The sequence below is a fragment of the Natator depressus genome, chromosome 5 (genome assembly GCF_965152275.1).
Source record: "Natator depressus isolate rNatDep1 chromosome 5, rNatDep2.hap1, whole genome shotgun sequence".
NCBI lineage: Eukaryota > Metazoa > Chordata > Testudines > Cheloniidae > Natator > Natator depressus.
Window position 1 is genome coordinate 8,281,814 of NC_134238.1, and position 14,037 is coordinate 8,295,850.

A 14,037-nucleotide genomic window follows, 5' to 3' on the forward strand; every position below is an offset into this window, starting at 1 on the left:
AGACTGGTATTTTTTCCCACCAAAATGAAATGAATTTAAAAAAATGAGAGAGAGAGATTGCTTGAAAGATTTCCAGTGAAACAAATCTTTCCATTTATGTATTTATTTCCACAAACCATAGTTATATTTTTTCACTTGCTCTACTGGTGTCATTAGTTTGTTGGTTTGTTAAAGTTAATCTACTTAAGTAGACACAACCCCCGGGGGAAAAGAGGAGATATGAAGAAAGGGACACCTGTTGTGATTGTAATTAATTTAAAGTTACAGACAAACAAACAAGAAAGGATGAAAACCTTGGGAAGGACATAGAAATTGTGGATTTATAGCTGTGATTCATGCATCTGGAAATTTGGCAATGGTGGACTCTATAAAATAGCATTACATCACTTGTGCTAGTGCAAAAATCAATGAGTGATTGATTTCTTTTTCCTTGGAATGAAGTCATGCCAGAATAGCACGGCAGAGTTTCAGTTGTGAATTTAAAGAGCCAAAAACAGTGTAATATTTTATTTTGTACTTTTCATGTGTGAAAATGCCCCAGTATGGGTAGTGCTTAATTTGTTTGGGGGCTTGCAATCTCCTGAAATCTCCCAATCCACCAGCGGTTCCTTGCTCCTAGAAAATGTTAGGACTGGCTTCATGGTAAGAAAAACAGCTGGTTTTGAATGGGGACAATGTTTTTTCTAGTGATATTTTATCTCCTCTTTTAACTTCCCACATGCTTGCACTCACCAGCTTCGGCAGGCTTCCACCAATGGAATCCACTTATTCAAGATAGTCTGGTCCCACCAGCAGAATGATGCTCTAGGCAGTGGCATTTATCTAGACTGCTGTGGACCAGTCAGTAGAATGCAATCAGCGAAAGAATTTGAATGAATGAATGAATGAATGAATGAATGAATGAAACTGGTTTTAGGTGTCCACAGATATCTTAATTTAATGTGAATCTCATGTTAATTCTTCCCTATTTGGACGGAGAACAGTTCTCTCTCTTATACACTAGTCTGGAAACCATCTGACTGCTTATGTATCGAGATCTTTAGCACCATCTGAGCAAAATTATGCACAGATTGAGATAGAGGCTTTACCTACCGTTTTCAGTTTGCAGAAATTTTGAGACTGGTTGTGTGGCTAAAAACATGCATAATCACTACTCACACACATCCTATTTTCATTTCAAAACCAAAAAAGGAATTTCAGTTCAGTTGAATTGAGATTCAAGGGTGGGAGGCAATCCAGATGATGGTGTATAAAAGGGATATTAAATATTGCTTTTCAGCACAAACATTTCTAATGCTGATGGACTGTCTAGGATGCCCTTACAATTTTTGAAGAGATGCAGGATGGCACGAGCCTGCATATTGTCCAAATCAGTTGATTATCTGAGACACTCAAGCAGATCTTCCAGGCCAAACAGTGAGATAAGCTTTCCTCTGAAGTGTTAAACTTTGTACTAAAAAGATGGAAAAACAAATAGAAAAATCACTCATGATATGAGACCTTATTTTTACAGGAAGGATGAGGCATCCTGTGGTTTATTAGAACCATTGACCTGGAAAAGCATTGCCATCAAGTTGGACAAGAACCTCATGAAAACTATCCAGGTATAGTTTGTATGTTACCCTTAGCTAGCGAGGATTTTTGTTGGCCAATATAGATGGGAAATTGAAGCATCAGTTTGTAACTGTTAACCTTTGCACAACTGAAGCCTGTCCTATATTATCAAATTTCTGGGTTTGTCTGTCACACAGGGAAGCAAGCTCACTGGGTTTGCAGACCATGTTTTAAATTGGATGACAGGCAATCACAGTGGCCAGTGTGGTATATTGAACACTATTAAAATTACAAGTTATTATTTTAAGTTTTAAAGGGTTTTCTGGTCCTGCTTTCAGGCTAGGGGGATCTGTAGGGAAATATGCTATCTGGATTAGACCTTTCAGAGTCAGTCTACAAAGAGCCAGACGAGAGCAAGGTGGATGCGTTGTACTTCTCTGCCTTAGGGAGCAGCTTGCTTTGTATATCACTGTTTTTGGTTCTTGTGTGTTAGGGTTCTGGATTCTCAGAAATAGTGTTACACTGCAATCTTCCGGTAAGAGTATGTTATGTTTTTATATAATTTCTCTGTATGTATGCTATGAACATACCAGCTAGAAGTTATTTCTAGATCCTCAGCTGATGTGGACAGAACTGTTAAGGATTATGCTTTTTTTGGTGACACACTCTTTAACTGATGAATTCATAGATCAAGAAATTACATATTTTTTTAAGGTTATTCAATATGTTTTATCAGCTCCTCAATCTGTTCTTACTTGGGGAAGATGAGTGTTTTGTTAGAATTTTGTAAACTGATATGAAAACTATCAAAATAGATAGGCTTGTCTACACTGCCACACCATTCAGACTAAGATGGTTTGAAAACTTGTGTACACTGCCTGAGTTTGGACTATAGGGGTATGAATAGCAGTGCACACCAAAGTGCCACATTGTAACTCACCCATGTGGACTCTGTGGGCACAAACTAAAAGGTTTCTAGTTTGCATTAACGTAATGCTCTTGAAAGAGGACTAGATTTGTGCAAACTTGGGACCTTTCATTTTGTGCCCACATGGGTGAGTTGCAACATGACACTTTGGCATGCACTGCTATTCACACCCCTATAATCCAAACTGTGGTCAGTATACAAAAGCGCAAAGATAAAATGCTCATTTACCAGAATGGAAGGTACAAATCTTCACATGGGTAAGCTCTGGGGAAGACAGCTGAATAGGTAGAAATTGGAGAGCGAATATTAATGTGTGACTTTAGGACTGAAATATCCATTTGGATTCAAAGTGCATCTGAAAAATATATGTATCTATATCTATCGATAGATAGCTATATTGGGACCAGTGTCATACCAGGTCCACGTAGATCTTCCCTAAAAAAGGCATATTGATCAGCTAAGAGGTGTTTAAGGTTCTTGGTATTGCAATCAGAACATGGCATAGACTGTGACACCTGCTCTTCAAGGTGCCAATAGTCCATCCGTTATATTGGTAAAATAAAAATCCTGTAGGTGTCTACTCAGGTCTCTGAATAATGATTGAAAAGTGGTTGGATTCTGCCCACAATTCCAGGCTCCACCCATAGTTCCAGACTAGGCTGATAGTTTTGCTGAAATGGGATTGGGAAGTTAGGGAGAGTAAGTAGCTGGGTGTTTTAGACTTTCCATCCCTAAACTGCTTCAGCACTACTAGCTGGTGCATTGGTGGTGGTGTGAAACCAATGACCATCTCTGCCCATTACCCACCCGCCCATGAAATGGGTAACAAACATGCAGCCTCTGACTTCCTCCAAACTACCACACCGAAGGCTGAGAGGCAGGGGGATACACAGAGGACCTTATGTGAGAGGTCTTACTCCCTCTTACTGCTCTGCATGGCCATGTAAGATTTAGTCAGAATCTAGCCCATTATCAATAGTGAAATAATTTATGAGGTTAATGCCAAATGTAGCAACTGCTAGTCTTCAGAGTTAGCCCCCAAGTGGGAGAAGGGCACCTTAGTCTCTTCTAAGAAATTTTGTTTGTCTCTCTGTAGTCAGGATCCAGTAGGGACATCCTTCATCAAATCACATTCTGAAAAACATTTCCCCCTCTAACCTTAGAATCTTAAGCTTAGAAGAAGAGCCACAAGAATGATTAAACAATTAGAAAACATGCCTTGTAGTGATAGACTCAAGGATCTCAATCCATTTTGCTTAACAAATAGAAGGTTAAGGGGTGATTTGATTACTGTCTATATGTAGCTACATGGGGAACTAATATTTAATAATGGTCTCTTCAAACTAGCAGAGAAAGATATAACACAATTCAATGGCTGGAAGCTGAATATTAACAAATTCAGACTGGAAATAAGTTGTAAAATTTTAACAATTAGGTTAATTAACCATTGGAACAGTTTACCAAGGATCATGGTGGATTCTCCATCACAGACAATTTTTAAATCAAGATTGGATGTTTTTGTAAAAGACCTACTCTAGGAATTATTTTGAGGAAGTTCTATGGCTGTTCAAGAGGCCAGACTAGTTGGTCCCATCTGTCCTTAGAATCTCTGACTCTCAAGGAGCTGAGGGCACCACAAGACATGTACTACCAGCCTACCTAATGTGAAGAATGGTCTAGGGCATCTGGAGTAGGCCTTGGAAGATCTGAGCTGAATTCTTGGCTGAGTCACAAACCTGCCAAGTGACCTTTGGCAACTCATTTAATCTACCCTCTGCCTCAGTTCTGCATAAATAACATGGGGATTTTACCTCACACAAAACCCCATTAAATAATTATGAGGTATTTCAATATTACAGTGACAAGGGCCATATAAGTACTTAGATAACACTGACTGTATCTGTCCTCTGGATAGATTATTGCTATTCCACCCTCCATGTTTATTTCTTTAAATGCCTACACAAAGAGAAAGGTTGAGTTTCCATTGAGAAAATATCATAATGCTCTAGTGTCAACTCATATGAATCTCTGTGTATTGTAAAGTGAACATTTGAAAATGGTAGAAGGCTGAGGGAGAGCCAGCTACTTCAGTCCTGAAGTGCAGGTGGTGTTTAGAATTAAATAATTAATAAATAAATAAATTAAATAAATAGGGCACCCTGTGTTTATAGGAAATGCCTGGTTTAACATGTGTGTTCCCATTAACATTTTGCAAGAGTTGTCCTTGATGCCAAACATCTTTTCTCTATCAATTATTAAGAAAGAACATTGCATAGACGTTGCACTGGATGAATTATGCACCCATTTTAACGTAGAGAAGAAATACGGAATTTCTATTCTACTGTACATCTGAACTGTGTATGGAATTTTGTACATACTCAAATGTTGGTCCCAGTATTTAATGCATCAGCATATCTCATGTTTTCTTTATAAACTGCAGAGAATCTGCACCCTGAGTTACATGTTCTTTTTTTAAAGAAACCAAAATTTAAACAATATGATTTAATCCGATGTTTATTCTTTCCCCCCCTCCTATTCTGTTGTGGGTCAAATTTAATATACAGACTCCACTTTCTCAGCCAGGGAGGGGGGAAAACAGTTAAAGTAAATTAAGGACTCTATTTCCTCACTAGGCACAAACTTTTGCTCATTTTCAGAAGCAAACTGAAACCAAGGTTAATTTCAGAGATGCGGAAAAATGTGATGTGCTTATTAATTTTTAGAACACTTTCGGTACTGCCAGCTTCCCTTTAGCAAGGGATACATATAGGGAAGGAGGAGAAACATCAAGGATTAAGAAAGAAACATTGACAAATAGAGCTTGATCCAAAGCGCAACCAAATCAGTGGGAGGCTTCCTGTTGACTTCAGTAGGTTTTGGATCAGGCCCATCGTGCATTCACGACGTTGATACTACAAGGTGCCGAACAGCTCCTGTAAGATACTGTGCCCTCAATCCCCAGTGATGCCACAAGCAGTTAAGGGGGCTTAGTACTTTGTGGGTGTGGCCCCATGTTTCACTGAAACTTTGTGAATAGTCCGTCCCATTGAAGTCAGTCAGATAAAGAACATACCAAGTGCTTTTCTGATAGAGTAAAGAAAGGGATCCTGAGAAACATGAGCTCAAATTGAAAAAGTGGTTTGGAGTAACTGTTAGGGGGCTTATTACTTCACCCACTTACTTCCCTGGTCCTTCTCGCATGAACAGAGAACAACAATACCCGAAGTCCAAAGGTGCAAACAATTCGATGTTTATTGGGATGAACTTCCAGCAAGCATGATTCCAGTTTCCTTCCTTAGTGTCCCCCTTCCCAGCTCTGGCACCACAGAGATTTCCCTGTGTCCCTGTTCCCATTTCTGCCCTTAGCTAAACATGATTCCAATTTCCCCACCCCCATTCCCTGATCCCTTTCCCTCCTCCTCCCCACCACACCCGCCCACTTCCTGATTGACTGCAGACTATATAGTAAAACTTGAGTTCTGCTTAGCTATACCTTAACCAATTATTTTCCTGAAATTTAACTAACCAATCCTAACATATTGTAACATGATTATTTAACCAATTATATCCCACCACCATAATTAGTTTACACCCAGCAAAATTAATTATACAGCAGACAGAAACAATCACAGAACCAGACAGAGATTATACAGACAAACAATAGGGAAATGGGGACTACAGTGATGGAACAACAAAGAAATGAGGATTTCACATCCCAGCTATTGAGAAGTGAGTTCTTGCCAGAAAAGGATGCTATCAAACTAAGTTTCCTTTTACATCTTTGAGGCACTTCCCTTTCTCTGGAGGCGATAGGCACTATCAGGACAGGACTGTATTCCTAACAGCCCAATAGCACCTTATTTCAATGTGACTAGCTTGGCATGTGAGGATCTGACCATTCGCTTCCCAGTTTATGGCCGCCTCTGCTGCTTAGCCAAAGGCCTTAGCCTAAGCACAGGGCCTCAGACTGTCACAGTAAGAGAAGGACCTTACACCGGCAGACAGTGATTTTGATTCTTTCTTTTATACCTCTGTAACTAGCTAAGTGATAAGAATACATCTAAATGCTTAGAGTACAGGCCCTTACAGACAGGCCTGAATATCTATATCCTAACAGCCGTGTAGCAGCCGTGTTAGTAGCAGCCGTGTTAGTCTGTATTCGCAAAAAGAAAAGGAGTACTTGTGGCACCTTAGAGACTAACCAATTTATTTGAGCATAAGCTTTTGTGAGCTACAGCTCACTTCATCGGATGCCTAACAGTAACATGAGGTGAAGAAGATAAGGAATGGTGTCCCTAGCCTTTGTTTGTCAGAGGGTGGAGATGGATGGCGGGAGAGAGATCACTTGATCATTACCTGTTAAGTTCACTCCCTCTGGGACACCTGGCATTGGCCACTGTTGGTAGACAGGATCCTGGGCTGGATGGACCTTTGGTCTGACCCAGTATGGCCATTCTTATGTTCTTATGTAAGAAGAGCGCTGAGAAGGGAGTGGAACACGAGTGGGGAAATGGGGTGGATCACAGAAAGAGAAGGGGGCTCAAAGGGGAAGTGGGGTTAAGGGTGAAAAGAGAGGATGGAGATAAGGAGAAAGCTAACCCACTTTTTTCTGCTGAAGATGGAACTGAAATCTCTGATCCACTGTAGTTTGAAACAATTTACTTTTCCCTTTCCCTAGCATTTTTGGCGATTGTGGTTTTTTCTTTTAATGATATTGAACAAGCCCTGAAATTATATCATGTTTTTAGAACATTTGCTGCTATCTATTTCAAACACCTCTCTTGGGAGTTTTTCAGGAGGTTATATATGAGAGGCAAATTAATTCTATTCACAGGTGGAGGCATGACATGAAGACTTTTTTCCCTTGCAAATTTAACACACTCTCTCTCTTTCCTTCCCTACTTCCCATTATGCTGGAGACCCCTTACTTTTCTTGGAGCTTAGCAGCATCTATACAAAGCTCTCAAACCCCTTCACAAAACTGGGTAAGTTGTATCACACCATATTTCAGATCAGAAGCCTTGGGGACACTGAGAAGTTTTGATTTGCCAAAGATCACGTCTCCCGAGTCAGTTGCAAAGTTAGAAATAGTACCCAGGTCCTCTGTTTGTTCCCCATCCCATGCTGTAAAATCTGCCCATGTGGGCAAAAATACAAGGCTCACTCATGGATCATATCAGACCAGCAAAGATCGATTATGCAAGGATTGTATCTAGGGAAGGACTAGAGCTGGGCAAATAAAAAGAGAAACAAAGTCAGTCTTATTAAAAAAAAAGGTGAAATTTGTCTATATTCATGAACAATGAAAATATATTAAATAATGAATTCCAAAAAACTGAAAATTTGATTGAATAAATTATTCAAGGTCTATTATTTGGGCAGCTCTGCTAAGGACACTCTGACATTTTATGCATGACCTATTCACCTTCTCATGCATGAGCCTTGCATTTTTGCTGGTATGTGAAAAATGGTGTTGCTTTTGTATTTCCTCAGGGTGAGATTCACTCCTGTGCAGAGGACCAGTACTGGACTTATGCCCCTCTTCCATTATACTTCAGACATCAAAATATTACTGACCCTTTGAATTTCACGTAAAAGACTTTGTCAGCTTCAAAACATAAGTTTCCAACTATAAAGCCAAAAGAGAGAATGAAAGAGACATTTCTTGTCAGGACTGGATGTGGAAAATAATACTAGAGATGCTATGGAAAGGCATTTCTCTGAGTCAGAAATTAAGACATATGGAAATCTTATAACAGAATTGCTCGCAGCATTTCCAGTCGATTTTCAACCCATCTCAAGAGCAGATGTAGTGGAATAGTACAAAACCAAAAATAACCTAATCTTCATTTGCAAAAACTGTCATGAATAATGGCATGGAATTCAGCTCACTAGGATTCGCAGAGTGACTTTTATTAATGGCAAATATTTGGAGGGATAACAAGGTTCCATGAACATATTTGTGAATCCCCAAAGCATAAGGTCATTGTCAATGTCTATTGTTTCAAAAATTCTTACTGGCTTGTAAGAACTTTGGAGAAGGGAACATGGGTAAAATTTTCAAAGTACCTGTGACTCAGGAGGCTAAGTCATTTTGACTGCTGAAGGGATGTAGTCCTAAGTCACTTAGAGGCTTTTATAAGTTTCATTCTAATGTCACCATCTGTGTTTGAACAGCACAGAACATTATGGACCACCCACCCTGATAGGGGCCTTTGGGGCACTACCGTAATAAGCATAATTAATAAGAGCATCTCTTGTTGACCATAATGTGTTCTCCAGTTATCCAGTGAGGGATCAGAAATAATAACATGTGTCTAAGGTGATACATCACTGGATAACTGGAGAACTCATAGATAGCAGGTACTAGCAGTTCATGAGCATGTCAGACTAAAAATTACTCCTCCAAATTATTCGGCAAATTATTAAAAATAACAAACTTCATTGTAGAAAGTCAAAGATTGGTGCAGGAATGATTTATTAAGCAAAAAATAAGCTAAGGTCCCAGTTCAGAAATGCACTTAAGCAATTGAATCAATCAGACTCAAGCACATGCTTTAACGCTTTCTTGAGTAGAGATGAGTTCCTGAATCCAGGGCTTTGGAGAGGAGCCCGTGGGCAGCTCTGGAGCAGTGGAGCTGCAGGTTTTTGCCTGGAGCTGGAGCGGAGCCGGAGCACAGCTCCAAAGCCCTGCCTGAATCTGGGGCTATTAAGAAATTGGTAGTATTGTGTAGGTCATCCACTTTTACTCCAGAGGTTCAGATAGTTCTGGTGAGGTTTGGGAAAGGACCCAAACTCTTGGATTCTCCTCTGAAACCAATTTCTGAAAATGTTCAATTTGGCTCCTCAGTATCCAAAACAAAGGAAGAACCATCCTTTCCAGCAGCCAGTGACGACTGTCAAAATGGTGATGCTGAAGCCAAATGGCTGCAATTTTCTTGTGAACAAAAGGAAAAAGCCTTCAGAAGATTATCCTTCAAAAATAGGGCCCATGGTATCAGTATGGTTATGGGTCATTCTTCATGGAACCAGCCCTCAATTCAACACCTGATCTGCCCCTACTGTATTTGCTACTTCTTGAATATCCACTTTGTGTTTGAGTGGTGAAGTCTAAGACGGATTTGATAGGGAGGTCATAACGACATCTTTATTGGAATCCATTCTGAATGGGTAAAGGAACCTTTGTTATCTTAGTTTTGCAATATAATTAATTATGTTTGTGATTTCCCCCCTTTCCCGCAAACTATGGAAGTACAAAACTTTGATCTTGCAAGGAAAGATCATTACAGAACACATCTGTGGTATCCATGTGATTAATACTGCAGCCTAAGAGTCGCTCTGAGACTTATGGCGTACAACTAAAATGCTTGAATACACCAACAATCTCTTCGCCTTGCTCACCTTCTTACTAAATAATTCATCAGCTTAATGATAAGGACATTCAAATATCATAATTACTGCCGACTCTTTAAAAAACATCAATTTTGAGGCTGAAAATGTAACGCTTTCACCCCCCCTTCTTCCCACCATTACCTATTAATGACAAAATATGATCTTTATTCATTCCACTGACATAATATAAAACCAACGTAGATTTCCCATTTTTCATAAAATTTTCATCCGCGCTATTAGTTTCACTGATAGCAGGCTGGGAAATGTTGTTAGGATACAAGATGGACGACACTGCAAAACCACAGCATGTTAAGAAGTCATAAAATTTTATTCAGTTCATTTACTGCTACGGTCCAGTAACCCTATAGTAACAGTATGCTATTTTTATTGTGTATTTATTTAAAGGTTGATATTCCCTCTGCTGGGCCCTCTAACTGAATTAAACTGGTTTTCTAATGAACTCCATTGTAGGAGGTGAGGAGTACACATTCAATCTATTGTTTCTCTTTGTCTCTGACTGTCTTACTTTGTATATATTACTAGTTGGTTTGCAAGAGCTGGGGAATAAACAGTTGGTGTATTAAACAAAATCTGCCTAGAGAAGAAATGTAAGAGGTGAACAATGTTATGGATGACTGGCCAAATCATTTTTCAGAAAAATGTATTAAATTTTTTATCAGAGGGTTCTTAGGAGATGTACCGAAAGTCCATGCAACATTCAGAAATGTTGGTGCTAGATCCTTCATTCTTTGAAATAAACACCCCATTGGAGTTAGTGGATCACACCATCTGTTCACAGGGATTCAGCAAACTTTTTTCTCCGTTTTCATTTTGCATGCCTTTTGCATGCCTTGAGCTTCTCTTTGTGTTTTTTGGTTGGGAGGGGCTGAGGGAACCTCAAAGCAGAACTTGAAATAAACCATTTGTGGGTCAAAACCAATGGTTTTATGTTTCCACCTAAAGCCATAAATTATAGAATCATAGAAGATTAAGGTTGGAGGAGACCTCAGGAGATCTAGTCCAATCCCCTGCTCAAAGCAGGACCAACACCAACTAAATCATCCCAACCAGTTTTAGCAAAACTGTACACAGTTATCCCACTCCAGCAGGGAAATGGACTGGATAATGTGAAAAGTCTTTATCACTTCTAATTTCTATGAAATTCTCATGGTAGGCTGATTGAAGATCAACCCTGATTTGCCCAAAAGCCCTCAGCAAATTTCTGAGCTAGAGCTCAGAATAGTGCCTCAGGATCCCAATAAATACCAAGTCACACATAACTATCTCGGTCTCAGAGAACTTGCAACATAAGTATAAAACAAAGAGGAAAAGCTCAATGCAGCTAACAAATGGAGGGGATGCAAGGTAACAGTGAAATGATTTGGAACAACATGGTAAGCAATGGACACAGCACACAAACTGCTAAGCCATTGCTATGTTTTTTGTAGCATCTCAGCAGAGGTGAGTTTTCAATCCTTCCTGACTATCTTTCTGAATTCCAAAAGTTTCGTGAATTTTAGCAAGTACAATTATTCACCCAGTAAAATTGCACCGGAAAGTGTTATTCACTATCTGTTGTTCTGTTTTAAAAATTTCAGTCATCCAGTCAGGGAAGCAAAACAATGCCATGTGTTGGGCCCTACCAAATTCATGGTCCATTCTGGCCAATTTTACAGTCACAGGATTTTAAAATTTGTAAATTTCATGATTTCAGCTATATAAATCTGAAATTTCATTGTGTTGTAATTGTAGGGGTCCTGACCCAAAAGGGACTTGTAAGGGGATCACAAGGTTATTGTAGGGGGGGTTGCGGTATTGCTACTCTTACTTCTGAGTAGGTGGTGATGCCTTCAGAGCTGAGCAGCTGGAGAGCAGCGGCTGCTGGCCAGGAGCCCAGTTCCAAAGGCAGAGCCACTGCCAGCAGCAGCGCAGAAGTAAGGGTAGCATAGTATGTTATTGCCACCCTTACTTCTGTGCTGCTGTCTGCAGAGCTGGGCCCTCAGTCAGCAGCTGCCACTGTCTCTGAAGTCAGCACAGAAGTAAGGGTGGCAATACCATGACCCCCTAAAATAACCTTGTGACCCCCCTGAAGCTCCCTTTTGGGTCAGAACCCCCAATTTGAGAAACACTGGTCTCCCCCGTGAAATCTGTATGGTATAGTGTAAAAGCACACAAAAGACCAGATTTCATGGATAGAGAGCAGATTTCATGGTCCGTGATATGTTTCTCATGGCCGTGAATTTGCTAGAGTCCTAGCCATGTGACGTTGGTCACCAAGAACACACCACTGAGGAGAGGAGAGGATGAGAGAGAGAATGGGCCATGCCTGATAGGTATTAGTCATGTTATTTAATGCACAGCTGGAAGGTACCTAGACTCTATATACTACAGAACATATAGAACATCACACATTAATTATTATAGTACCAAATCCTGCTCTTATTTAAGCCTGTGTAAGCCCAGAGGAACTCAACTGATTTAAGTAGAGTGACTATGGAATTACATTAATCTAACTGAGAAGGGAATTTGACCCATAGTGAATTATCAGATCAAACAGTTTGGGAAGAATGCATAGACTGACATTTACTCTTTCCAAACAGTCAGTCAAATGTCAAAGATAACTATCACATTTGAAGATGATCAGGACAACTTTGTGAGTCCAAAGGTCTGTTTCTACTGTTATATACCATCTAAATAAGGAATAACTCAAAGTTATCACATTGGTGTTAAACTGGCATCAGAGGAGAATCAGGGTAAAATCCTGTCAACACTTGTTAGTTAATGAGAGTTTTGCCATTGACTTTAGAAGAACTAGGATTTCATGCCAACTGAGTAGCAAATTTTATTCAAAATAAACAGTTCAACCAGCCCTACCATCAGGTCTGGGTCATTCGGGATTCATAATGAAACTCAAAGCCGAGTTACTTTTGGAGCTGATTAGACAATAACATTTTCATTCTCCAGGAAATTGTGACTTTTCATAATTTGTTTTCATTCCAAATTGGAACAAAAGGTCAAAATGTATCACAGAAGAGAAATTGTGGGGAAAAAAATGGAAATATCAAAATGTTTCATTTTGATAGTGTGGAATCATTTTATTTTGATGATGTAAAATATATAAAATATTCACTACAATTTATAATGCTAAATATAATATGCAATTACAATCAATGTTTTATTTTAATTAATATGTCAATATAATATTAAAGTAAAAATTAAATGAATTGCAACAATGAACTCAAAATGAAATGATTTTACCTTAGTGAAACAAAACATTGCCGTTTTTGAAATGAAAGTATAGTTAAAATGATTTGCGTCACCATTTTTCTGATGAAAATGTTGTCAAAATCAACACATTCCCTCAAAATATTTGGACTCTGCATGTTCTGATGAAAAAGTGTTCTGTCTGACTAGCTCATTCCTCTGTTTTTTGAATACCATTTGGGAAGTTTTGAACGGACCTAATCCTATAGACTCAATAAAAACATCCACAGAACCTTTCACGTGAATAGAGCAGGATGTAGTGAGCATAAGCATTTTTTTAATACAACACAGAAGCATAACATACAGAAGCAAATAGAAAAAGAAAGAGCAACAATACCACTTGATTCTGTCTGAAACTGGGCATATTAGAAGCATAATGCAGGGACTGACCCTATATACAAGAAAACATGTAGGCATTACAAAGACCTTGCTTTCTCCTGGCGTTGGATTGAATTGGATTGACAAAAGAGTACAGGATGCGTTTTTCAGGGCAAGAATACAAAAGGAGTGAGATATGGCCATTTACATCAGGGTAAATGGTTCTGAATGTATCCATTCCAAAGAGCTGTGTTAAAGACTAAACGGGTCATGAGGAATATGTTGAAGACCATCCCAAGAGAGAGGAAGCATACATTAAAATGAGAAAAAGAATGTGTGTGAATTAATCAACCTCTTTAGCACTGGTTGCTTTCAGCCTCTTCTGCATTGGTTGGGGAACATTTACGAATCAATATGTACAGTAAACAATCGCTTCTTATAGTGAAATGTCAGAGGCACTTCCTCGAATGGCTAATATCAAGAAATGAGCTAAACGAATGATCAAAACAAGAAAAGAAAGTTAAAATAAGTTTGTCAGGAAGGTCAAATGACTCTGGCTGAAGTTGCTAAATCTAAGAGAG